At 41.6% G+C, this 23,873-nt stretch overlaps 1 protein-coding gene across 1 annotated transcript in view; it reads right to left on the bottom strand.

Moving 5' to 3' along the window:
• LOC309824465 (uncharacterized protein) overlaps positions 1-23,873 on the bottom strand; it is a 41,587-nt gene that overhangs the window by 11,339 nt on the left and 6,375 nt on the right. Inside the window, exons 2-6 of the mRNA XM_082657373.1 lie at positions 15,081-15,208; positions 13,296-13,402; positions 12,193-12,268; positions 11,078-11,208; positions 7,965-8,088 (exon numbers count right to left, since the gene is read on the bottom strand). The gene's annotated coding sequence lies outside the window, so the exon portion shown is untranslated. The remainder of the gene's footprint in view (positions 1-7,964; positions 8,089-11,077; positions 11,209-12,192; positions 12,269-13,295; positions 13,403-15,080; positions 15,209-23,873) is intronic.

Below are 23,873 nucleotides of genomic sequence, written 5' to 3'. Positions count from 1 at the left end.
TGCAGCAGGCAGCACCTCTGACCCCGAAGCTATGGACACCACACCTCCTTCCCAGGCTATCGTTTTCCGTTCTGCGCCTGTTGTCCCTTTCCATTCTGCCCCCCTTTTCCCCAGCACCCCATTTACGGCTTCGGGTGTCATCGGTGCTGCAGCAGGCAGCACCTCTGACCCCGAAGCTATGGACAGCACACCTCCTCCCTAGGCTATCTTTCTCCGTTCTTCCCCTCTTTTCCCTTTCTATTCTGCCCCTGTTTTCCCCAGCCCCCCCCCATTTACGGCTTAGGCCGGCATCGGTGCTTCAGCAGGCAGCAGCTCTGACACCAAACCTATGGACACCACACCTCCTTCCCAGCGCTGTCATTTTCCAGTCTGCCCTGTCTCCACGTAGAACCGCTACCTATTTCACACGGCTGTTCCTAGTTCTGGGAACACACCACTCACTGGTAGCAATGCCTCAGCCCATGCCTCGACTCATTTACCTGCAACGCTGGCCAACAGATAGACCAACACTTCAAAGTTATGACAGAAAGTTGAGTAAGTTATACGCTTGGAATTGCATTTATTATTATTAACAAGCACAACTGTAGTGCTTAGACTATAACAAGTAATCTTCTAAGTGCTTAGCAAATATTAACTCACTTAATCCTCATAATGGCAACCCTATAGGTAGGTAATGTTCATAATATTCACCTTTTTGGGGGGAAACTGAGGCCCAGAGGGGTTGAATAGCTTGTCTAATGCCACACAGTAAGTAGCGGGCAGAAACCCAGGATGAAAACCAGACCGTCGAGACTTTCATCACTTTGCTGTGTCACCTTAATAGATGTTGTGGTTAGGGAAGGGACTAAACTGACAAGACTCTGAACTTGAGAAGGGAGAAATTAGAAAGTGACTGATCCTAGAAACTAGAGAGGATTTCAGCTCAGAAATTTCTGGTGATGAGACCCGGAAGAACAAGAACATGGTTGGATTATTAACTTGGGGTAGTATCTGAATCCATTGAGAAATGGTTTTGTCTTGTTTTTTTTTTTTAACTTAGAAAGGCCAGTTGGATGAAGATTAATGAAAAAAAAAAGTAGAAAGGAAAAGAGGAAGGTGCCTGAAGTGAGACATAACCTCTTCCCTGTAAGTACTACGGGTGGGTGTCCTGTGGGAAAGGATGGAGCTCTCTCTACAGGTTTGTCACCAGGATGAACAAGGAGGAACATGGCAACCATTGTACTGGTTTTGATGATTCCTCAAAAACCAAGGCTTTAGTTTCCAAGAACTACCCACAGTAGCACACCTACCATGTGTCAGACATGCCACCAAGTGTGTTTCCAGTCACACATTTTAATTGGAGAAATAGTTCCTATGAGGTACGCATTAGTTCCCTATGGCTGCTGTAACAAATTACTACCAATGAGCTTGCGTAAAACAAAACACACTCATTCTCTTATGGTTCTGGAAGACAGAGGTCCAAAACCAGTTTCCCTGGGCTGGAACCAGGAGTTGACAAGGCCGTCCATCCACCTTCTAGAGGCTCTAAGGGAGAATCTGTTTCCTTGACAGCATTCCTTGACTTCTGGCCACATCAATCCAACCCCAACTTCATCATCACATTCTCTTTGGAGTAAAAACTCCCTCTGCCTCTCTCTTACGAGAACACCAGTGGTTACATCTGGGTCCATCCAGGTAGGCCAGAAGAATCTCCCCATCTCAAAACCCTTACTTTCATCCCATTGGCAAAGTCCCTTCTGCCATTTAAGGTGACATTCACAGGTTCTGGGGATTAGAAGGTGGACATTTGGGGGCAATGGTACTATTCAGTCTACTACAAGGTAGATACTATTATCTTCCTCAGATGTAGGAAATGAAGTTTAGGGAAGTAATTTGTCTCAGGTCTACAATTTCCAGAGTAGAGATTTAAATTCTGCCAGTGAGACTTTAGGACACACTCTAAACAACTTTAACCTGTGTCCTTAATTACTGCATAATCCTTGGTTAAGAGTCACACTTAGGTATCAAGACCCAACTGAATATAACACAAGTACTGTCTCCTCTTTCACTATGTTTGCCTGGTGTATTTATGAATCTTGCCCAGAGCAGAAGAGTTCAGAAAATTGTTATGCACCTTTACTAGGAGAAAGCATTTACTGTTTGATGTGCACGGAGTAATGGAAGGCTATTTAAAGTAAAATAAAATAAAATAAAATAAAATAAAATATGCCACCAAATCGTCAAGTGTCACAACAGAGGTAACCCCGTGGGAGTCTTGAGGAGACTAAAATTATCTCCAATTGTGCAGGTGAGAAAAGTGTCACTAAAGGCAGTTGTAGTTCAGCCAAGCCCTACGGCACAGAAGTAGGAATTTGGATAGGTACGAATGGGAAAAAAGACATTTTAGGCATGGGAAACAGTTTAATGCTGAATGGATGAGAAATATACGTTAGACCTTTCTAAATCAACTGGCTTATTATTAACTCAGTAAATCAGATTTGGTCAGTCAAACTAGCTTTAGCTGATTACTTATCCAGGGCATAGCTGTTGAGAGTAATTTTTGTCATAGAACAGTAAATAAAATTGTTGAACTATAACTTTAGGCTTGCTAAGTGAAATAGATTGCTCTAGCTGATGTTCAAGTGACTTACTTGGGACTATTCACGAAATTGGGGGTTAACAACTGCTTAAGACAACATAGAGAATTGATCTTAAATAGTACTTGAAGTAGTTACTGTGTAAAGTATCTGTTCAGTAGCTCATGGTAAATGGATGTTTATAATCCCCACTGGACAACCAACTGCTTTTTTGCAAATGGTAATGTGAATTGCTGTCGCATAAACTATAGTAATGACCACCTATCTAATTTGTTGTCCAAACCAGAAATCTTCTAACAATACTGGTCTCCTAATAAAAGTAAGCATGAAGCTAACACACACTGGGTGTCTCCCGTGTGCCTGTGCATGCATCTATATCTCACTGAACCCCCATAACAGCCCCCAAGAGAGGGACTCTGAGTGTCCCCATGCTGCTGGTGGAGAAACAGGCACAGGAAGGTTCAATAGTCTATCTACCTAAGATAACACAGAGGGTGGGAGAGCCTGTTTTTAAACCATCTCCCTCCAATTCCAGGTGCCAGGAGCCAGATTCAGCCTACAGGCCTCTTCTGCTCATCTGGAGGCGAAACCATGTGTAAGGATTAGTCAAATCCTGTCTTCAATCCTCAAGGTAGCTTGAACACTTGCACGTCCTCCAAATAACATGTAGCATAAGCAATAAGATGTTTGCCCCGGGTATTGGCCAGGAACTTGGAATCAGCTGTGTCTAGTTAGGCTGAGCTGGTTGAGACTGGAGAGGACCACCGATCTTCCACCTGGGCCAGTGCCTTTTGACCTCCTGCCATCAGAGGGCCGAAAACTACAGCCTGAGAATGTGCTGAGCCCCGTAGCCTAGTTACGCCAGCTCAGAACAATGACGAGCACACCTTTTTCCAATCACCTTTCCTCATGCTCCCTATGCCTCATACTGCCCTGCTTCTTTATTCTTTATCCCATAGACACCCCAAGCCCCTTGCCTTTGGGGAGGCGGATTTGAGACCTATTGTCACGTCACTTCCTCGCTTGGCTGCCTTGTGAATAAACCTCCTCTTTGCTGCAAACCTCAGCGTGTCAGTGTTTTGGCTTGCTGCGCCTCAGACAAAATGGTAGGGAGCTGTGGTAAAGGTCCCTTGCCTGTGAGGGAAGCTGGTTACTAGTAGTCACGTTGCGGATGTTTTCTCCTCCCGGGGTGGGGGGGCAGACGTCCTGCTCTTCCAGAAAGAAGGGAGAAAGGCAGGAGCTGGACCCTTGCTCTCAGGGTCACCGTCACCTAGGAGCTCGTTAGAAGCACAGAATCCAGGCCCCACCCAGAACTACTGAATTACAGCCTGCATTTAACAAGATCCACAAGAGAGGCATACCCACAGTAAAGTTGGAGAGGCACCAAGCTGGAGTCCACGTAGCAGAGAAGCAGAGAGGATTCTAGACCACGCAGAGTGTTAAAGGCCAACAGTTTGTTTTCTATTCTCAAAACAATGTTTTTGAGCCATGTTTATGAGCAATGTCCCAACTTGCTTTTAAGGTTTCTTGTGTGAAGAATGGATTGGAAGGAAACAAGATATATGGACACTGGTTAGGACCTCATTGCAACAGACAGGCAAGTTCGGTATTAGGATGTTGAGGAAGAGTTGACAGATTCAGAAGAAATTCAGGAGATAAACTGAAGCGGGCTTAATGGGGTATGAGATGGAGGAAAGGAAGGTCTTAGGGAATTAAAGGGTTTACTACACGTATGAGCAAAGCCTCAAAATTAATCCTTTGAACGTACAGAGGTAGAGCTCTCAAAGGACACCGGTTAGGAAGCAACTGTACGCCCTTTATAATTCCAAGAGACGACACAGATCAACTGTTGCGATGGAAAATTCGGCGGTACCGGTGCCTTTTTTCACTCAAACTTAGTTCCAGTGACTATTACTCACATTTTCTGTGCCTAAACAACACAGCTTGAGGAACTGAAGGGGATTCCATCCTGGTAATTAAGGAGGGTCCCCAACACTGACAGTCCCATCTTAAAAAGCAGTCCCCCTGCATTTTACCCGAGGAGCAATGGCCAGAGCCTCCCTTTTAAAACGATGGGGAGAAACCAGAACATCACACACTGTCCCTTTCAGCTACTGTGAACTGAGCCGCGAGACGACCAGTACCCCCTAGCACAGCGCGGACGGGCCAGCGCGCGGGGGCCACTGTGACAGGCGACAGCACAAGAGACGAAGCCCAGGCCCAGGGGCTCTGAGCTCCACCGGCAACGCCCAGGGGCCAAGGCGTATTACCTTTCCGGGATGTGCTTCCCGCCCTTCCTCGTGGCCGACGAACTGGCTCATGTCACCCCCAAGATACCGCCCACCCAACGCCAGGACTGCCAAAGTCGCCAACCCGGCCTCCCCGGTGCCAGCACAAGGCCACGAACCACAGGCGCCTAGGCACAAGCCCACGCAGCTCGCGGACCTCCTCCTACCGCGCATGCGCCACCGCGGGGCGTCTCGAGATGACTCTCAGCACGCAGGCGGATTAACGCGCTTGATTGGTAAAGAGGATTCTGATGCCTGCGATTTCCCTCCTTAGCCGGAGGCTGGGAGCACACGTCCATTAGTTCGTGTGTGTACCCTTCAGAATTCCAATCATACGGGACATGGAAAGTTGTCCGACTCTCCCAGTTCCTTGTGTGGTTCTTCCAGATATTTCCCAAGTGCTTACATTCACACTTGTATCTTGTATGTAAGTATTGGTACGTAACAGGTATCCTGTAGTTTACAGAAGAGCAGCACACTAGACACATACTATATACATAGTCTACAATGTGTCTTGGATAGTGATGCTGTTATCTTTCTAAAATATAAACTTGGCTGGATTGCTCTGTTGCTTGAACATCTTCACTTAGCACAGAATACAGCCCAGGTTGTTAGCATAGCATTGAGAACTCTTTATAAACAAGTATCAGTCTGTCTCTCCAACTGAATTAGAAGTTCAAACTATGACTTCCAAGGACCTACATCATCCACCTCCCTCCTTTGCCCTGCCAGCCTCCCCTGATCTCATTCTCTACTGCCCTGCCCTCACTCACTTTCCCCTGTCCAGCCACACTGGCTTCCTTACTATTCCTCAAACATGCCAAGCACAGTCGTGCCTCAGGGACTTTGCACCTACTATTCCTTCTGCTTCAGAACACACCCTCCCACCCCATCTCCACTCTCCCAGAACACACCCTCCCACCCCATCTCCACTCTCCCAGATAGCCAATGGCTTGTTTCTCACTTCAAGGCTCTGCTCAATCGACATCTTAATAGAGGGGACTTCCCTGATCACCTACCACATTCCCTCACCTCTTCATCTTCTTTTGTTATTCTCCAAAGCACTTACCACCGCTTGACACTCCATATATTGACTTATTTATTCATCTCTCTCCCCCACTAGAATGGAAAGTACGTAAGGGCAAGAACTTTGTTCTCTTCCTACTTCCTAGAACAGTGCCTTCAATTTAGAAGGTGTTATACAACTATTTGCTGAAAATCAATGTATGACTTCTTTGCCCTTTCACACTACCCTCTAGTCACACCAGAGGCTGCCCCTCCAGAGCACAAGTTCAAGCCCTGTGCCTTCTGTACCTGTCCCCAATACCTGGGCTGTCCTTTCCTCATTCCGGCAAAATCCTCTTCCCCCAAGCCCAGCTCAAACGCTGTCTCCTCAGTCAGGCCTTCCTCACTTTCTCCTCTATGTTCCTGCTGCACTTGATTCTTTTATCATAATTAACCCACTTATACTCACTACATGTTTCTCTTCCTAGATAACTGTAAGTTGCTACTGAACAAAGACTTCTACTCACCTCTGTATCCCCGTGCCCTAACAACAAACCTATAAGGCTCTCGGTGTTTACCGAAACAATTTATTTTCTGAGTCTCTACCAATCCTAGGGAGTGCATAGTATAGTCTCCTCCTCATTATCAGTGAGTCTGGCACCTGTGGGAGGGCCTTACAGCAGAGGAGAGTCACCAATGGATCATAACTAAGGTCCTGAGACTGCAATGGCAGACAGCATGGTGAAGTTAGCCCACTGCATGCAGAAGACCCACAGAGGAGTCAGCATATGCAATGGACTACACTTGGTATAACATGCGAACAATCAAGGTTTACAAACGTGTTCTCATGCACTTGTAAGGATCTTCTAGCCCACGCGGAACAGACAGAACACACACAAAGGAGCCTGGAGGAAGTGAGTAGGCCGGCAGCTGCGCCCTAACATCTTAAGAGGGAACATTTCTGTGACTACAGTTTAAACAAATCAGATAATTTGCCTCCTTTCTAGACACCCTGGTTATCACAGGACAGGCCAAGCCTCTCAAGTTTTAAAGCTAAAGTACACGGAAGATCTGTGAAGAGGGCTTAAGATATTTAAGAGCTAGTACCTGCATTAAGCAACCAGGTTATAGAATGAAAATTTATCTTGAAATGCCCGTCTCTCCCTCTCTCTCTCGCCTCCTATCCCCTATCTTCCCACCTCCATCTCTATTCCTTCTCCCCTACTCCCTGTTTTATGTATATACGTGCATCATTTTATATATACACGGAATATTTACTGTCTGTTACGTTTATTTAATAAAGTGCACACTCCTCAGGCTAAATTTAGAAAGAGGACAAAATGAACACTTTCGCATGGGCGTCAGTGGTGTTCCAAAGACAAAAGATTCCTCAGCCTTAAAACATGGCAAACACCACGTTCCTTCTGATAGTTAGATGCTAGAAAAAGGCAAGTGGATCCTTAAAATTCACACGCTATTAAGACCTACTATCAACAGAGTAGATCTTAAAGCAGAAACAAGAAAACACCAGCCTTTTAAGTTCTTCCTGTCTGAAGATAAGAATAAGAGGTGGCAGTGTTCTTCCTCACTTGCACCGAAGTGTAAAAGCGGCAAAAATATCTTCAACACATATATGATGAGGAAGCCGCTCTTCTGGTCCACTCTGTTTTGTTTTGCTTCTAGGGATTTGTCTCACTCGAAACCTTTGCTTTTTGTTTTCTCTTTTATGTACACTAAGAACCCGAGAGTCTTAACCTTTTCTTCCACCTCTCAACCAATAAATAGGACACAAGAACATTTTTATGTTTTTATGTATTTTCCATTCAAATTTTTAAAAAAGAGATAAGTAAGCTAGCTCAGTTCATATTTCTCACAAAAATCACTTTCCAAACTAAACTAAATTGTTTGTGACCATAAACAGGAAAAAACACCGTACTCTATTAGCACCATCTGACATTTCCACCTTAATGTTACCAAACACAACTTGACACTAATGTCAGAACTATTAAAAATGTTAAAAACCCCCAAGCCCACTCAAAATGCATACCAAAGTTCAGGTAAAGGAAAAACAAAAACAAAAACAAAAGCAACTCACCGTTATCTTTATGTTCTTTCAGAAACCCATTAACAACACACTGCAATTTAAAACTAGCGTCGTCATCTGACACCTGATGCCCAATTGTACAACTTTTTAAATAAGGAATAGTTTCTGGTAAGTCCTATAAGGCAAAACCATGAAAATATGTATTATTTCCTTTGTAGGGAAAGAATAAAAAATTAATTAGAGAAGGCAGACTATAAACCAGGAGAGTACATTAAACTTTGTATGTCAGTCATTCTGATGAGAGCCATTTTTTCCAAAGCTGCTTTAACCAGTAATTATCACTTGATTTTCATTAAAACTGCAGAACGGACAGTTACCAGGCATGCAAAAAGGAAAAGCAAATCTATGTGAATGAATGCACATGTAACTCAAAATGATATAAAGAGTTCTACCTACACTTATGTTCTATCTTACATTTCAAGGGCCATAAAGCGGCTGTGATTTAAGGAGAGTAGTAGAACAGAGTCAGAAGAACTTGGATTCGAATTAGGAAATAGAGGCAATTTCAGGCATTGTTGAGAACTGGTATTCTTGAGGTGGGAGAAAGTAGACTATCAATAGAAGACAGAAAAGGATAAGTGAAAATTCTCTAGTTCTGAATTTAAATGGAAAGTAGCAGCAGGAACCTATGACATATTTTAAAAATATTAAAAACAAACATACATATTTCCTAGCTCTGACCACTGAAAAAGTCTAGAAACAACTGATGTCATGTCAAAAGGACTCAGGAGTCACCGAGAAGCTCCAACTGGCCAAAGACAGGGCCTCAGTTAGAATAATAACTGTAACGGAGTCCACGGTGATAGGAATAAATAAAATTTTACAAAACTGCTCACCACTGGAGGATATTTGTGAATCAACTCATTATTCTGAAAACTGTTAAATAAAAGAAGAGAATCATGCCTCTACAACTGGGCAACCAAACAGTTGATGAGGGGAATCTTCTCCTCGTACAAATATACCCAGCTAATAAGTGAAAAAAAGAACAACAGAATTCACCATTCTTTGAAGCCTCAACTGAATTAATGGATGTAGCTATGAATCATCAGTGACTGCTAATACCACAGAAAGACACAATTATATATGTCTCCATGGAAGAACACATCATCACCTATGAAACTGTCTCGCCAAAACAAAACATGCAAGCTTCATTCGGATCAACTACCAATTTACAGGAAATAAAAGGACTGAAGAATATGTTACCAACACATGGAATGTAATCATCGACATCTAGATGGGAAAGATTACCTGGTTTCTTTAAAAACAAAATTCAAGGAGGAAAAAAAAGTGAGAGAGACATGGAGGGAGAACCTATAGATTAAACAAGACTTCAGAGACCTAACAATCCACGGCAAAGTGTGGACCTTATTGGGATCTAATTCAAAATTCTTATAAACCATTTTTTATGACGTTTAGGAGACAACTGCAAATTTGAGCACTCCCTGGGTATTTAATATTAAAAAATGATATTAAGGAATAAAAGTCTTATATTTTAAATGCACGTACCAAAAACGTACAGGTGTAATTACATGCTGTCTCGGAGCTGCTTCAAGATAATATGGAATGGGGTGAAACAGGTGGGGGTACAGATAAAACATGACAGCCATCAGTTGGTAAATAAGAAAGCTGGATGAGTTCATGGGTATACAAGGAACACTCACAGTATTTTTATACTTTTGTATATGCTTAAAATTTGTGATAATTGTTTAAAAACAAGACGACCCTGTAGAAAACAGTTTGGCACTTTCTCAAAGGTTAAGTGTAGAGCTACCGTATGATCCAACAACTCTGCTACTACCTACGCTGCACATCTAACAGAACTGAAAGCAGGGATTTGAACAAATATCTGTACACCAATGATCATAGCAGCATGATTCACAATACCTACAAGGTGGAAAACAACCAAGTGTCAATCAACCGTTGAATAACAAACTATGGTCTATATACACACAATGCGATTTTCTAAGCCAAAAAAGAAACGGCATTTCGTTACGTGCTATAACATGGATAAACCTTGAAAACATGATGTTTAGTGCAATAAGCCAGACACAGAAGGACAAATACTGCAGATTCCACTTACACGAGGTACCTAGAATAGGCCAATTCACAGAGACAGAAAATAGAATAGAGGTTACCAAGGGTTGGTGGGAGGGAAAATGGGGTTGTTACTGTTTGATGGTTACAGAGTTTTTGTCGAGGATGATGAAAAAGTTTTGGTTATAGACAGCGGTGATGGTTACACAACACTGTAACTGTACTTAATGCCACTGAACTGCATATTTATAAATGGTTAAAATAAATATGATTTCTCTATATTTTACCACAATAAAAAAAAGGAATAACAGAGCTGAAATTTCAATTCTTCCTTTTCCGAGAGTCAGTTTCATCGTCTGTAAAATTAGTAATTGTAGTTGTCTATCCTCTGAGCTTAGTGCAGGGTAAGCACTCAGTAGGAGATAGCAGTACTACTTCCACTTCAAGAGCAAAGGATTGCTGTGAAGATTAACTAAGTCAATGGATATGAAAGAACTTTCTAAATGGCAAACTGCTCTACAAATATTAAAAGACATTAGGTGTTACTGTCTCCCAAGGCCATGGAACAGGTCAGAAGAAGGATAATTCTTTTGCACTGGAATGTCCTACATGGGCCAAGAGAATCTATGGGTTTCTGTACTATATCAGAAGGCATTAGGAAAAGGAAGCATAAAACTTAGAGAACAATTGTCTTTTACAGTGATGCTTAAACACGCTCAAGCAACTGCTTAAAGTAAGTGCTAAAGACACAATGGACATACCTTTCCTTTTAGGATACTGCTGTAACTACTAAAAGTTTACTTCATTTTCAAAATATAGAACATGGAAGCTTATAGAATTTCTTAAGCATATCTAGAGACTACTGCCAAATACTATAGTTCAATTCATATCTTTAATCTCATTTTGAAACAGCAATTACAAATGTGTATTTAAGGAAACCACTAGCTTCCCTTTTTGAACCCACGAGAGAAGGCCAGGATTCACCTTAGCATAAGATGATAATTACTGAACTACCATGAATTATTCCAGTATCAGAAAGAAGGTCATTTTCAATTACGGCTTCCATTTACCTCTGGCTTGTAATAGCGGCGAGTATTTGTTAAGTCAATAATCAGCCCAAGTTCTTCATTCTGTCCTTGGATTTTGTTAAGAGATCCAAGGGGGAGAAACGTTCTTCTGGAGCAAGATTCTTTTCAAAACTCTGTCAGAAAGAATAAAATAAGGAAGAACATATGTTTAAAATCCTTTACTACATTATCCATTTATTCAAACCCTGTGATGCTAACATATGAGATTCAAAGTAAAGTTTCCTCCTCTGGAGTTTACAAGCGATATTACAATCCTTTCTTCCAGAGAGATTAGACGGAAGAAAATAAGCTCACTTCTATATAGTTATTTCTGTGTTTGTTTATTTCATGTTGGTCTCCTAACCTGACTCTAAACTCCCAGAAGGCAGGGACCACATCCATTTTGCCTACCACTGTATTGCCAGCTCCAAGCAGAGTGCCTGAAAATAAGACACAGAAATAAATACTTCTTGAATATCTACATATAGGAAGGATGGCTTTCACTGCTAAATATTCTTTCATGTATTTGGCTTATACATGTACCCTGTTCCATTGATCTCTTTGGTTATTCAAGTGTCAGCAACACACACTTTTTTTAAAATTAGTAGACTCGTTTTAGAGCAGTTTGAGATTCACAGCAAAACTGAGCAAAATGTACACAGTTCCCACTTACACCCTCTCTCTTTCACCCCACACAGCCTTCCCCATTATCAACATGCCATACCAGTGTGCTTCATTTGTTAGAATTCATGAACCAACACTGACACATCATTACCAATCAAAGTCCATAGTTTATTGCATTCATGGTACAAGTAACTGACTATTTCTTTATTTCTAGTATAGTCATCCCCAAACATTTACATACTGAGATACATATTACTTTCTTATAAATTACTTTATTCTTTATTTATAGTTAGGGCATTGCATTTTTTTTTTGTTTTTTAATTAAGTACAAAAGTTGGTTGTATTTGTCTATGAATCCCATTTCTGGATAGTAAAAGAGGTATTAAAAAGTATTTGCTATAAAAAGGGAAAATGGAGTACGACAGGGTTGAGAGCCAGGGCTCTATATGGTGAATTCAGATTTCTGGAAGAATACGGTATTAACTTTTGCTCACCTTTTTTAAAGGAACTTTGAAAGCAGTGAAACGAGTCCCAGGCATCCGCTGTTCAACTGGGAGATAGTCTTTCCACCTGTTAATATATTTTTTGTTAGGCAAATTGTATGTTAGGCTGTTTCCCTGCATAGGATGAATGCGCCTTGAAAATGGAAATCATATCCCTCTACATCGGCTCCCAGGTGGTCCCAGCGTCCCGACCCCGACCCCGGCCGCGACACACTTTCCACAAACTGACACACACGGAGCCCGCGCGAGGGCCGGGTCGCGCGGGCCTCCCCGCCGGGTCGCCTGGAGGCCGGTCCCCCGCAAGCCGAGCGCACGAAAGGGCGCCCCAAAGGCGCCGGCCCAAGGCGCCCGCTGCGCTTTCCCTTCGGAAGGTGGGCTGCGGGGCCCAAGCGTAAACCCTGACACAAGGAACACGCGCACCACACCGCCACGGGGGACGAGAGGCCGGGCGCCCACCTAGCCGGACACGCTGCATTTCTGGAATCACCGGACGCCTGTGTACATTTCCGTCTGGCCTGTCATTTTCCAAAGGCCACTCAAGATCAGGGGACAGAACGCCTCCTCTCCAAGTGTCCTGCCAGCCCACCCACTCAAGATCAGAGGGACAAAATGCCTAACTAAAACAAAACAAAACAGAAACACAATAAAACTGGAGAGAGGGAGGAAAGGGTGACCTGAAAAAAAACAACAACAAAAAAAAAACTAAGCACGTTGACAGCGCTAAGAATAAACTACCAGGAAAAAGAAACCCTACATGTCAGATCCTAAAGTACAGAAGGGCAAGCCCGCCGACATTCCAGGCCCGGGGGGACCGGGGTCCCCAGCCCTGCAGAGCCAACCGCAGACCGGCTCGGGCGCCCCGCAGAAGCGCGGGGTCCCCGCGGCCGAGTCTGTGCCCCCCGGCCGGCGCCGGCTCCCCTCTGCCCACCCTGCGCGCGGGGGCTGGAAACTGCCGCGGAGAACCACGGCGGGGCGGGAAGGGGGGCTCCAAAGAGGGTCTGGCGACTCGAGTCGCTCCGTTTCTCAGTGGGCTCAGCGCGCGCCGTTGGGGAAGAGGAGCTGGGTTCCGGGAGGAGGGGACGGGCGGCACTTACGTAGACCGGCAGCGGCCACGGGCAGACGGCGGGCTCGGTCCCCAAGAGCGACTCCAGCCTCAGCTCCAGCTTCTCCCCCATGTCTTCGCGCGCGGCCCATATAGCAACTTTGAATTTTAATAATAAATACATATATGTATCAAACATTAATAAAAGAATAAAATGATCCAATATGAGTACATTTGCTCTTGTTTTGCAATTAGTTCCAGGATTCTATTTTAGATTACTACTTCATATCTGCGAGAGTTGGGTGTGTGTTTGTGTGTTTGGTTTTGTGGAAGCTGCATTGTGCTAAATTTTACATTTCTTTCTTGAATTAAATGGCTTTTGTTATCCCTTGGGAATACAGCAACAGCAGATTACTGAAGACAGCGACAGCAAGATGACTACCTACCAGTGGAAAAGTGTAAGTAGCAATTGTAGCCGCTAGTGATTCTGAAATTGCCTTAACTTTGTCCTTATAAAAGTGCTCCAAGAATTACACAAATCCACAGATTTGCTATCCATATTCAAGTCATTTATGTAGACAAAGAATGTAGCCAGCCTTATCGGTAACACAGGATGTTATAGCCATCAAGCCATCAGCCACTGAAGCCACACCCAAAGCCGCACCCTGAGGGGATTCAGGATGGAGAAAACAGGATACTGGCCCTAGATAATTAAAGTGAACATCAAGGGACTGATTTCCAGGAGACCAGATTCTTGCATCTCACCATATATAGAAAAGTGCTACATTTATTAACTTAAGATGTCTAGTTTCTTTAATTAACAGTAATCTTTTGATGTTCCAACTACCTGGTTTTTTTTTTGGAAGAACCTCTAAATACCCTGCGCCCTCCCTTACCTCTTCACAGCTATCTGAGAGGCTGTCTCCTGATTTCAGTCCTCAGTATGTCCTCCACATAAAACATAATTCTCAATTTCTAGGTTGTGCATTGAAGTCAACACACGAAAATACAAGGATAAAACACATTTTCTACCATATTAAATTTTTTCGTTCATTAATTCATCCCGAAGTCATTCAACACGCATCTTCTTATTGAATACTGATGAGGGGTCAAATGCTATGCTAAACACTCAGTATATAACTGCAAACGAGATGGATAGGCCCTGATTTTGATGTCACTACTATCTTTTGTCCTGCCATATAATGGGACAGCTTCATTATTCCCTTTACCCTAAGTTTTTATCACAAATTGCTAATGAAAATAAAGCTGTTAGTGGAGTTTCAACATGCATAGGTCAATGAGAACACAGAACTCCCCTTTCGCATGCCCCATTCTCCTCCTTCTAACTCCCTATGTGAACTCACTTTGTGCCAAGACCAAGAAGCTGTGCCCCAATAAGAACCAAGCTGATTTCCTCACACTGACTGGGGCTATTGCTCACTTAGAAGACTTGATGCTTAATTTTGATAAGCAACTAGAAGACCATGGAGACAACCTATAAAAATGATTTGTCTTGGGAGAAAATACTAAAGTGGGTTAATGTGCTGTTCCACATGTCTAACCTCCTGGGATTCAACCACAGGCACCAAGATCACCAAGTGTACTTGGCAACAATGAGCTAAAAATTAAAAAAAAAAGCATCATACTGTTATTGTATTCATTTTCCCCCAAGGCACTCTCTGATAAGCACCACAACCTCTAAGGGAATTGAGAACAGCTTCCTTGTGGGGTAGGTTATATAATATATATGCATCTTTTTCCAAGCAGTTAAATCATATCCAGCTATCAGCACACCTTACTTAAGGTGGTCGTAATGTATGAGATTAAATGTTCCTACCTGATTGGAAACCTTCTTGTCCTCAATTCATTGGCTGTACTGGATTTGTTTTTCTTGGGTCAGACCTTCAGACTTCTACCAGAAATCGTTCCTTTGGGGAAACCAGGCCTTCCCAGAAACTCAGGAAACTGAAATGGAGACAGCAAGAGAGAAGGAAATTATTTGGACATATAGACCTCAATTGTTTGGTTTTAAGTAAACGTCCAAGCAAACATCTTCTAAATGGTATAATAACTTTAGGGAAATTCACGGTTTATAAGTTTGTGTACTCATGAACTGAACATATTATGATAAGAGTACAGGTTGCATTTTGTGTCTTCAACTCAAGCAAAGGCTTCAAAAAAGGCCCAGTTATCCTTTGTTCATTAAGACACAAAGAGAGGGCAAAAAGGGCAAGTTTCAAAGTCTTTTTCTTTACAATTTACTTCCTTTCTTCAGTCTTCAACAAGATCTTCAGGAAATTAACTTTACTAAAGTTAATTATTCATAAAATAAACATAGGAACCTGCAGAAGACTATTTCACACAGACGTGTAATGTACAATATCCATTGCATACATGCACCATGAGCTTGTCTTTTCTAGCACTGGCATACACAAAACTCTGTGTGTGTGTGTGTGTGTGTGTGTGTGTGTGTGTGTGTGTGTGTGTGTGCGCGCGCGCGCACATGTGTGTCTTTTTTTGTGATGGAGCCATAGGGAGAAAATAAATCTATTGGCTGCAATTCAGTGATGTAGAAAGATTTAAGGGTAAAGGAGAAGGTTACATCAAGTGAAACAATAAAGTCATGAGGTTGTGGTTCCATAATAATAACAACAGCAGTCTTCTGTAACCAAGGGAGCAGGCTCCTCAAATTATAGTCACACCTGTTAGACCATCTGCCCATACATTTCACACCATCATTAATGGAAAACAAATGGCACTGTCTCTCCTTCCCTTTATCCATTGGCCGTCCTCATATAAACTCTTTTTCTCTTCAAGGTCATGCTCTTTCCTATCTGTTTAAAAATATTAGGATTTAGGAGGAGTGATACATAATGTGCCGTGCCTTGGTACTTGTACCAGTGACGGCTCTGTAAGCAGCACTGGGTTGTTAGGAGGCTATCAATTGAATTCCCCTAGAAGCAGAACTTCAGGCAATAATTTGAGTGCAAACTGCTCATCTGGGAGGTGCTTTCAGAAAACTCAGAAGTGGAGTGGGAATTGAGAATGGAGGCATGGAAGGCAGCCAACAGAGGTGCATTACCGAATAAAAATTACTCCTGCAGGGAACTGCTGCCAGTACTTCAGGGGAGTTCTGTGAAACTCTACAGAACATGTCTCAGAGTTATCCCAAGAATCGGTGAGAAACTTGAAGTACCTATCTTCCAGTCCCCTCTGTCCTTGGTTGAAAGCTACACCCAGATACATTAACTCCTGTACACTTCTGGCCTGCCCTAAGGTGGATAATTGCAGGTGGCAGCATGATTCTATCAGCATATACTGGAAGGATGAGTGCTGGGGAGATATGAGTGGAGCATCAAAACCATCTAATACAGTCGGGGCAGGAGATATCAGTTATTGGCTAGAAAGTCCAAATGGATAACCTTAAATTCCTGGGTTTATGGTTTTACTTTGAGGTATTTAAGCATGATGTATGAGTAAAAATTTCCTCTGTTAAATCAAGTTTAAGGTCCTCAATCCCTAATCTTCTGGAAAACGGTGGTATCTTTTAACAGATTTTGGAAAGGTAACATGATTAAGATTTCAAATTGACCATTCATTCATTCACTCATTCAACAAACATTTATTGAACACCTAAAGTATGTCACGGGTTAAACTAGGCACCAGTGTTACTGTTACTAAAATCATTAGAGTGCCACCTAGAATTCAATGTACTGTGACACTCAAATAAGAAAATCCATAGTTACCGTACAAGATATTACAGAGTGCTACAGGAAGACACGGTAAGACCTTAATTCACGCTGTGGACAGTAGTATATGGGCGATATCAGTAGGGCTTCCTGTAGAAGGCAATTGAAATGGATATGTAACATGAAGGAAGGGTGAAGTTTTGAGGAAAAGAGAAGATAAATTCACGGTTGCCAGAAAATGAATGGTTAAGGATCAGTCCAGAAAGGAGTTCCATTCATAATCAGTATAAGAAATGCTCACTGGGGCTTCCCTGGTGGCGCAGTGGTTGAGAGTCCACCTGCCGATGCAGGGGACACGAGTTCGTGTCCCGGTCCGGGAAGATCCCACATGCTGCGCAGAGGCTAGGCCCCGTGACCCATGGACACTGAGCCTGCGTGTCCGGAGCCTGTGCTCCGCAACGGGAGAGGCCACAACAGTGAGAGGCCCGTGTACCGCAAAAAAAAAAAAAAAAAAAAAAAAGAGAGAAATGCTCACTGGAGTGCAGGAAAAGAAGACAATGGAGAGTGTGGTAGAAGCCAGATCATGCATGGTCCATGTATGTATAGTAAGTGCTATGGTCTAGTCTTTGTGTTCCCCTCCAAATTCATACATTGAAATCTTAATTTCCGTAGCTGATAGTATTAGTAGGTGGGGCCTTTGGGAAATGATTATGGTATTAGTGCTCTTATAAAAGAGACCCCACAGAGCTCCCTAAGCTCTTCTGCCATGTGAGGATACAATGAGAAGTCTGTGATTCAGAAGAGGGCCCTCATCTGACCATACTGGCACCCTATTCTTGAACTTGCAGCCTCCGGAACCGTGAGAAAAAAAAATTCCTGTTGTTTAGGAGCCACCCAAGCTGCAGGATAATCTTACAGCAGCCCAAAAGGACAAAGAGAGTTTGGATGGGAGCTTTTACTCCAAGAAAGATGGGAATCCGTTGAAGGGTTTTACCTGGTAACTTAGAAGAGAGAAAAGTTTCATAACACAGTCAGGTGTTTTTATAAGAAAAATTTGCTTCTTTTTCAGAAAGATCACTCTGGAAATACTGTGACTAGATTTTTGGAGAAGTGTGATGGCAGACCCGGATATAGAAAGATGAGTTAGTAGTCCATTAATATAAGTCAAACAAGAAAGTGGATATAAAAAGTGTGAATTTGTGGCTGAGAGTTCTTTTCTTTTACTACTTGAAAAATGTTATGTCAATGCTTCTGACTCCATAATTTTAGACACGAAATATGCTGTCATTGGAACTGGTTTCTCAATAAGTGATGCATCGTTTCTGCCTGTCCACTTTCGAGATTTGTTTTGTCTCTACTTTTCAGAAGTTTAATTACGACGCGTCTTGACAAGGATACCTTTGTGGTTTTCCTCTTTGGATTTGCTCAGATTCTTGAATGTGTGCTTATGTCTTCTAAAAAATTGGGAACGTTTTAGTCATTATTTCTTTGAATACTTTGTCAGTCCTACGTGCTCTCTTTTTTCATTCTGGAACTTTGATGATATGAATGTTAGTGCTTTTGTTACTGTTTACAGGTTCTTGAGATCCTGTTCTTTCTCCCATCTCTACCCCTCAGCCTATTTTTCTCTGTACATTTGGTACACTGTATTGATCTCTTCGAAGTTCATGATTCTATGCTTTGTAATCTCCAGTCTACTCTTGAGCAAAGTTTTTTGATTGTTGTATTTTTCAGTTCTACTGTTCTCATTTGTTTTTATTTTTATAACTTCTAGTTCTTTGTTTACATTTTCTATTTTTCCCATTTCCGTCAAGGAACACATAATTGCTAACTGAAGCATTTATGTGACAGCTTATTTAAAATCCCTGTCTGATAATTTCAATAGATGTTTTATCTCAGTGCTGGTGTAGGTTTATTGTCTTTTCTCATTTATTCTGTGATTTCCTGGCTCTTGGTGCCATGAGTATTTTTCAATTGGATTCTAAACATTGTGAGTTATTACATGACTCTGTATCCCACTTAATTTTATTATTACTTTTTAGAAGGAAGTCATCCTATTGGAGGTGTAGTATGAGGACTGGGGGGTTACGTACAGATTTCCATTGGGCCCTACTGTCAATACCCCAGCAAAAGTGGGCACTTACATTCTCTCACTGCAGACAGATCAAGTAGAAGTTCAGCTATCCTATTGGCCCTTCTGACACCTTCCCCCCAAAAGTGGGAACATTAATATCATTGTGTTGCCTTTTAGTAGGAGTGGAAGTTCATCTCCCCAGTAGATTTCTTGACACCAGGGGAGGGGAGAAGTGAAGTGTTTGCTGTCCTTCCTCCCACTTCATTCCTTCTTGTTGATGCCGGGTGTGGGTAGAGGGTCAGCTACCTGCTGGCCCCACTGACACCAGGGTAAGAGGAAGAGAACTGCCAACTAGCCCTGCTTGTGCCATCTCATTCTGTCTTACTGCCTCAGGACGGTTATGAGGATTCAGCACCCCATTGGGTCTCACTGGCACCATGTGTTGGGGGTTAGTGGGGTGCCTACTCCCTCCAACCTGTAACATCCTATTCTTATTGATGTCAGGGAGAGACGGAGGCTAGGTCCCACCATTGGACCCCACGACTGTGTGAGGGCAGCCCAGTGTTAACTAGCCTGTCAGGCACCACCTTTGAAAGTCTCTTTGCTAATGCAAAGGGGTGGAGGCTCAGCTCACCACTGCACCATACTGAAACAGCCCTGGTGGCGAATCAGAGCGCTGCCTCTTCTGGAGGGCAGGAGTGGGGTGGTGTGGAAGATCAAATCCTAGCTTGGCCCAACTGAAACCACAGGACATAGGGGACGGGTGCAATATTCCACTGGCACTTGGCTCGAGTAGTGTGTATATTATTGCCCAAATGCTTTTCTCTCTTTGGCAACCCCTTTCCTCACACCTTGGCTAGGGGGAACGGGGGTTTTGTGTTTTCTTTTTTGAAGCTTTTTCGTCTGTTGTTCTGTTGGTGGTTATTGATTGGGGGTTCCTGTATACCCTCTCCAGGATGTATGGGAAGCAACAGGAAACACAGGGGACTCATCACCATGTTATTCCTCAAGTCCCAAAGTCCTTAGTTAAGTCTGCCTTCTCATTTCCACCTTTCAGTGTCTTCCTATGTTTGTCTGTTGTTATGTTCAGGGTTTTAGTTTTAAGTGGAAGAACCTGGGAGAAATGGGCTACTTCATCTTCTTGGAAGCAGAGGTCTGGAGGCCTATGGATGTTACAAAGTGCTGCTGACTGTAAATTAAAATTTGATGATATACACCTTGCCCTTTCAGAATTATTCTGCTAGATGATGTGGCTTCCCAAAGTAGCTACAATTTGATTTCCATACTTCTAAAAGTCAAGTGTTTTGCTGGAGTTGAAATTTAAAGATAAGCAAGAGATGAGGCTAAGATGGTCTATGTGGTAACAGATTAAAGTTGGAAACATCAATATACATTCATGTTTAGCTTAATATTGCTTCATATTACCTTAATACACATGGTTATGTAGAGAGATACTTATAGATGTGTGCATATACATGGGTAATGTACACACATGTTATCTCTTTGCTCTGTCAGCTGAGAAGATCTAGAAGCAATGACATCCGGGCAGCAATCAGCACACCCCACACCCAGATCCTGCTGTCTAATACTGTGCTCCACTAAAAAGACCTGGTTATCCTTGAAGAAGTAGCTGATTCTAGGACTGGGGCAGTAAATATACAAGATTTATATACAAGACCATCTTATAGTGTCAGAAAGTAAGGAAGTTCCAAAAAATTATATAGGATGGGGATACCTCAGAGTGGCACACGAGCCACTGAACTGAAAAGAGTTCACAAGGGTCAGGACTAGAGCAATTTGAGGAACAAAGTAACTAACGTAGAATTAGATTATAAGCCAAAGTATAAAATAAAAATCCATGAGTTCTTCTGATATAAATAAATGATTGGATATGTAAATAAATGCGGGAGAATAGATAAATCTCCAGTGCAAAAGAATTCCAAATAGTTTATGTAGTACTCCATCTTAAGCATAACTCTCCATTCCTTAGTTGTGGGCTGAGCATATTGACTTCCTTCCAAAAAGTACAATATGGAGAAGGGAAAACAGTAATTTTACAATGGAGAAACCTGAAAAACACTACCTCAGCCTGGTGATCAAGGTTGACCTCAGCATTCATAATGCATATTGATACTTTGTACACTTGATGTGATCTGACAAAATAACCCTTCTACTCTTGTGGTCTTCCTCCCCAAAACACATAATCCCAATATTATCATGAAAAATGCATCAAACAAATTCTAGTAGTGGGCATCCTACGCAAACCTAACTACTCAAAATTGCCAAGGTCATGCAAGGAAAATCTGAGAAGCTATCAAACCCAAGAGGAGCCTAAGGAAACATGGCAACTAAATATAATGTGATGTTTTGGATGAAATCCTGGAATAGAAAAAGGACATTAGGTAAAAACTAAGGAACTGGACTAATGTATGGACTATAGTAAACAATAATGTATCAATATTTGTTCATTGATTGTAACAATGGAACATACTAATATAAATTGATCATCAGAGAGGGAAATGGGTATAGTGTATATGGAAACACTTTATACTATCTTCTCAATTTTTCTGTAAAATTAAAACACTTCTAAAAAATAAAGTCTATAAAAACGTTGTGTTTTCTTGTTTTATGATTATGTGCCTGTATTTCCTAATAAATATGCAAATTTGCTTTGCCTTCCTTGATACTGATATTAAAGAAAATACTAAGTAACTCTGAAAGAATTTCTAACTCCAATTTAACAAGCAATAATTCTTGGTATTAACTTTTTAGGAGAACCCACTGAATAAATCAAAGCAAATTGTCTTTAAAGGCTGAATTTCTTTTCAGTGTTTCATCTTTTATATGATTAATGCATACCACAAGCATGGTTCTGTTTCAAAGGGCAGAAAACATTGATTGTAGGCCATGTCTAAAATACAGTGAAATATTAATGGATGATGCTATAACAACTTTAATGTATTTTATGTTTTCAAAATGATGAATTGTTATTTCAGTCAATAAAGTATTCACTTGTATACATTTCTTACCCACCTTTCCCCAGAACACCCACAAGGAAATGATACTATCATCTGATATTAGGTTCATCAATTTAAATGGGAGTTTTTGGTAGCTGTGGTTGCCAACGGTACTGGAACGTGTGATACTTTTACAAATCCTCTCCATGGCAAAATCTGATCTTCACAAGGTAAATCACAGTAGGTGCCTAAAGCCAAATGACAGAGAGTTTTGTAGCTAGATTACCAAGCATTTTACTTAGAGGCACAATAGAATGTAGAAAAGGCCATTTCCCCTTCTGTCTTTTTCTGCTCAAAGGTCACTCACCATCTCAGAAGTTTTCCATAAATTTAGACTATATAATGTCACTTAATGTGAATGTAGCTCAACATTCTGTTTTAGTACAGCTAATCTCACATTATTTTATTGGTCCTAAATATGTAAATCATCAGCAAATTTTTGTACTTAACTTTTTTTTTTTGATGTGGATCACTTTTTAAAGTCTTTATTGAATTTGTTACAATACTGCTTCTGTTTTATGTTCTGCTTTTTTAGCTGCGAGGCATGTGGGACCATAGCTCCCCGACTAGGGATTGAACCCACACCCCCCTGCATTGGAACGCGAAGTCTTAACCACTGGACCGCCAGGGAAGTCCCTGTACTTAACTTCTAAAAATAATTAAAATAAGCTATTCAACACATTTTTCCTACAAAAAAAAAAAAAAACAAGCAATTCTTCTTAGGCTGGCCCTGGGCACATACATGACTTTGCCATTTTTTCCATGGATTATTTTCTTATGTGTTCTACTGTGTCACATTTGTTCTACCTTCTCAAAAAGAAGCATTTAAAAATTCATCTACGCGTTCAAGCATTCATACATTTATTAAATAAATCTACTGAACACCTACATACGGCACAGAAAAAGAGGCAGAAAACTAATCTGGGTTGCACAGAAAGTAATGAACTCAGTTAAAATTTTTGGTGAAAACAGGTGTTACTCAATCTACTGGAAATCACATTTCATCATGGGGACTCACAGACTCAAGGAAAACCAAGACCGAAATAATAATAAAGTAATAAAAGCACTAGCCATTTACTGAGTGCCTGCTTTTACCTGACTCTGAAACTCTAAAATCATTACGGATGTTTTGAGGATTGTCTGATATAATTGTAATTTCTATTTTACAGATGAAAACAACAAGGTTCAGAGACATTAGGTTACTTGACTGAAGTGAAGTGGCCCAGAAACTACAGAACTGGAAATTGAATCTTAGATTTCATAATGCCATATCTGTGCTTTTAATCACCAAGTGTGTGTGTGTGTGTGTGTGTGTGTGTGTGTGTGTGTGTGTGTGAGAGAGAGAGAGAGAGAGAGAGAGAGAGAGAGAGAGAGAGACAGAAAGACAGAGAGAGACAGAGAGAGACAGAGAGAGAATGTGTTTAATAGAGAACTTCCGAGAAATGGCAAGAAAACTGCCAGGTATCCATAAAACAATAAATTAGGAGCTTCTTACTATACAAGTAATTGTTAATCATATGGCTGAACTAAGGATCTCTCACTTTTGAACTAAGAAATCAAAGCTTCCAGAAGTTGAGTCTAAATTTTACACTTACATAAGATACTTCATACAGAATGCTAAAGTATACTAACTAAAGAGCTCTGAAAATACTGGAAGCATTCATACAAGTATGATTTCATAATGTGGATAATAGAGGATTTAAGAAATTGGCAGATGCAACTGCAGACTCATTTGTTATCATTTCTGTGAAGGGCAAGATAAATCAATAAAATGAGAAAAATGAAAAAAGAACGGCTAGCAATTTTAGGTAGTTTGCTTCATCTCCATACCAGGAAAGACTAAGCAAAAA

This window comes from Grampus griseus (genome assembly GCF_964374135.1).
Source record: "Grampus griseus genome assembly, chromosome: 6".
In the NCBI taxonomy this organism is placed as follows: Eukaryota; Metazoa; Chordata; class Mammalia; order Artiodactyla; family Delphinidae; genus Grampus; species Grampus griseus.
This window is presented reverse-complemented; position numbering and strand designations above follow the sequence as displayed.